A 4,816-nucleotide genomic window follows, 5' to 3' on the forward strand; every position below is an offset into this window, starting at 1 on the left:
ACTCTGAGTGCCATTATCTCTACCCATGAATACACACACACACACACACACACACACACACACACACACACACACATGTTCTGCACCTTTAGGACAAGCACGCGCCATCCAGCAGGTTTTCAGTGAGTGGAGAGGGGTGAAGGAAATGATCCATCACTCAGAGTAAACTCTAAACAGCCTAATGACACGTGGCAATATAAAATGGAAAATTCAAATAAACACCAGCGGGCCTGTTTGGAGGCACTCCTGGTACAATAGCCCAAACACTGGGCATTTGAGTAATCATTACTAGTCATAACTCAGCACACTGGAGATGTTAAATAAACAGTATACTTCTGTAAGGCATATACAACAAGGCCCAAATTTACTTTAGCCGTATCACAGGAATCTGAGAGCTAAAGGACACTCACCAGCCACGCCGGAGACAGTATCTTTTAATGTCACATCACGTCTCTGTTCACCTGTTAGAGAAGCTCTGCGCTGTTCGCCCGCACGCCTTGGTGGCCTCCGAGCTGATTTGTGGCTGTTGCGTGACATAACAAGAAGCCAAACTGTTTCAAAGCTCAGTCTATACGTACCCCGTCAGATTTATAACACATCTGTGCTACAGAAAAACATATTGTTTCACCATTTTCCAGCACGCTTGTTTTGCCAGCTATACCTCTGCATTTCAGTTCAACTGGAGGAAAAAAAGAAAGGGAAAATCATTTTCACTGTTACTCGAGCGTGCGCTTGTTATAAGCCCAGGAATGATTTATAAAACCACGAGCTGGGGAGCATCCTGGAACGATGTGGACGCTGACCTCATAGGTGAAACCCTGCCTCTAATTGGCTCCTAATTGGGCTTGATTACACGGCTATTAGCAAGAGTTCCCTGAACCCGGCCAGGCCGACGGTTATGAAGCCCAGGTAAGGTGTCACTGCAGGGCTAAAACCCAGCGGGCCCTCAGTTAGAGCTGAAATTGAGGCTATTACATTACGGTGATTCCTGAGTACAATTTGATGCAATTTTAAAAGCAGAGAAAGAAGAATAATCACTTAATAAATAATGTTCTTAGAGGATTACAGAGTGGTTATTGAAAACAACCTCACGCTGTAGAACGGTAGTCTGCAGCACTCTGGACTTACTCTATGTTTTTTCCCGCCTTTTTTTATAACTGGGTCACACCTCGTCTTTCACATGTCAACATCAAAACAGATCACAGCTCCTCAAATCAAAGCTTCCATTGGAAGAAAGACCGTTCAGCTTCCTCTGTTGGATCCATCTCGTCCTCAGAGCTCAACATTTTCCAAATATGTAAAAAAAAAAAAAAAAAAAAGAAGCCTGAAAAACTTTCCGCCTCTGAGGAGTTCGTCTCTCTAATGGTAGAAATTGTGATAATTGGTCAAGGATGAACTTTTTCTTCCACCATAAGAAAATACATTTCTATGCTATAGGTAATTCATCATAATTAACGTCCTGTGTTTTCTGTTATCTCGAAAAAGATCAGGCTCGACATTTAAAAGATACAAAAACAGACGGATGTTAAACCTTAGTATCGAACTGTAGTGAAAACATGAAGAAATGCTCCTTCTTTGCTTTCTTTGACAGTTTGAGGTAAAACCTTCCTGATGACCATAAAGCCGTATCAATGTTAATTTCCCCAAGAAGCAAAGAAATACAACAATCTGAAATACCATGAAGTTTATTATTGAATGAAGTGGTTGGTCTTTACTTTATCTTCTTCTCTGTGAGTCTCAAACTGAAATCTCTTTTCTTTAAACATGCAGTAACTGATTATCATGGGATCTTGATATGCTAGTTGTTATCAAGCTGCTTATCTATACACTCCTGCGGTCACGTCTCCGGTCACATGGTGAAGGTAAGTCCAGTATCCACTCTGTTTTCACCAGCTCCCTCCATATATGGATGTTTGGCTGATAAATATTTTGCAGTGGTCAGTGGGTTTTTTAGGATTTGGGGTTTTTCTTCTTTGGTGAAGATGTCATCAGTGACGCTACGAGGACGGTGGGAATGAAACCAAAACAGTAAAATAGTTAGAAACAATAATCTGAAATCTATATGGATCTAAAGCAGAGCTGATTCTCTGCAGGTTCTTCACTGCGAGCGGCTCATTTCATTCACGTCATTCACATGTTTTTATGTGCGTTTTCAATTTGAGCTTAAAAAAACTTGGATGAAACAACAGAATTCACATAAAACAAGTTGAACATGGAACATGGAACAAACATAAACGGCATTTTTCCATCATGTTTCATCCTTGGCTTTAGTTTGACCAGCGTTCATCGGTTACGTCACCTCGCTGCGCCCTCTTCTTCTGTGGTGTTTTAATAGCAGCTGAATGGAGAAACTGCCTCCCCAGCTGTTTATGTGGACGTGTTCGGCTTCTAATATTCACATAACACTGGTAGATGGAAAATAACATTTTTTTGGGAAAAATTTTCACCACATTTGAATGAAAACATCGTTTTCACATCGTCTTGTTTTCGGGTTGTCTCGTGATCTCTCAGTAACATCCTGAAGGGAATTTCTTCTAATTTGGTACAAACATTCACTTGGACTCAAAGATGAACTGATGACATTTTGGTGGTCAAAGGTCAAAGGTCGAGGTCACTGTGACCTCACAAAACACGTTTCTGGACATATTTCTCGATTTTATGCTAATATCTAATTCTGACACAACAAAGTAAAATGATGAAGTGATGACATTTTATATCCAAGAGGTCAAAGGTTAACTTCACTGTGACATCATAATGTTCTGCAAAAACACTTCTGGCCATTATTGGACGCTGTAACTCAGGAAAGAGAGACTGTGACCATGTTTAACTCGGCTGATTGGTGGAGGACACAAACATGAGGTGGTGATTCTAATTTTTATTTAAAAAATACTGATAATAGTTGTTTTAATGAGGGAATACACAAACCTCTGAAGTTATAAATGTTTATTAAAAATCTTCCTCTTGCTCTCTTTCTCTTTATATTAAGGAACCAGCTGTTAAATTGTACATGTGCTAAACTTTGAGCCAACATCAGTCCAACATGTGCCTGACTATCCTGTTTAAAATGGGTTTCATACATACTAAGACTTCCATTAGCTCGCAATAATATGTGTGAAAAAACTTTACATTTATGTCATTCTGCTGGTCCCCTGACAGCCATTACTAACCCAATATCCTGTTTCAGAGTGAGCGAGCCTCCAGCGTGTTGCTTTTGGCCCCTCACCAAATCACAAAAGTATGAAAATTACCCATCCAGTCATGGCCTGCAGCTCTTTAAAAGCCATCAGCGTTCCTTCTGACAAACCTCCACACGGCTCCGAGGCCAGACCTGACTGGCAGAACACAGCTCTGCCCAACGCCGCCGCCGACCACAGAACCTCTCACCTCCTCAGGGGTCGTTTGGAGTTATTTGTCAGGCTGCACAATTCAACGACCGCGAGGCCTGGCGATTATGGCTCTGCAGAAAGCCCAGATAAACAGCATCAGCTTCCTCTCGCCTTGTTATCAGTTTTCTCATACACTCTGTGGCCTGTGCTTTACCCTGATGTGTCACATCAGGCTCAGAAATAGCTCGACATGTTGTCTCTGGGTGTTGCTGTCCTTCACAGCGCTGTAGTGTACATATCTTTCATTGTAGCGGCCTCTGAATGTGTAAACTCAGACGGTCCTGGGAGCAGCGTAATGATATGTTGTCAGTGGAGTTCAGTGATGCTTTCAGAAAAGCAGCGTTGCCTCACATCTGACAAATACAAGAAAACGTTGCGAGAGGTCAAGTAAAACAGCCAAAGATATGAATAGTTCTCCATCTGATTTTACGCCCTCACTCAGACTGAGTCAAGTGTGATTAATGCTGCTGCTCCTGACGTGAAGTGAACAAATGAATCAAGCTCCATCCGAACCGAGAAGGAAAAGCATCATTCAGGAGCGTTGAGGATTACAGGCATTCCCCAGAGGCTGAGGTATTCGCCAGATTCCTCAAACACATTCATGCATGAACAGCGTCAGGTGTCAGGTGCTGCCTGCAGTCCTGCCAGCGTCAGGTTAGCAGCGTTCAGACCGTCAGACTTGGCAGCGTGGAGGGTTTGAGCGGCAACTGGCACCGCACCAGGAACCAGGCTTTCACTGAAACAGATGCTTGCCTTTATGAATTGTGGCATATCTTCAGCACTAGACTTTGCGTCACATTTCTCGGTTAGCCAGCTTTGCCAGGAATGACTTGGAACCGACGTATAAAAACTATCCTGCCGCACAACTCGTGCAAATGTGAAATGTGTGTGTGTGTGTGTCTGTACTGCAGATCGAGGCCGCTGAGGGAAACCGGATGCAAAATGAATCACATTTTCTGCGTCCACTTGTGGTCGCCGCGTGGTTTCGACTGCTGGTCAGTGAAACGACTTCCTTTGAAATCAAATAGTCCCAGCTTGCTCCGTGTGTTTAACCCTCATCACTGACAGAGCTGGTTTTACTTGGCATTTCATCGTCACATGTATGAGGTCATTGTCAGGCACGCAGGCATGAAACGTCTCTTTATCACACAGACGTGTGTGTGTGTGTGTGTGTGTGTGTGTGTGTGTTTGAGGTTTTGCGAGGGCATGTATGTCAAAAAGAGCTGTCGGTGTGTTATACTGCAGCCCCCTCCTGTGGTTAATGAAAGTGCTTTAAAGTGTGGCTTACACACATCAGCCAGCAAGCCACAAGTTCATGTGTTGGTACAGAGTGTGTGTGTGTGAGTGTGTGAGTGTGTGTGTGTGTCAGAAACTGTGCTGATGCAGAATGGCAGTGTGCATGGATGAAGGGTGGGGGGGCTCCACAGTGA

This window comes from Seriola lalandi, unplaced genomic scaffold, assembly GCF_002814215.2.
Source record: "Seriola lalandi dorsalis isolate HSWRI2012SDOR001 ecotype SW California unplaced genomic scaffold, Sedor1 jcf7180002054506, whole genome shotgun sequence".
In the NCBI taxonomy this organism is placed as follows: Eukaryota; Metazoa; Chordata; class Actinopteri; order Carangiformes; family Carangidae; genus Seriola; species Seriola lalandi.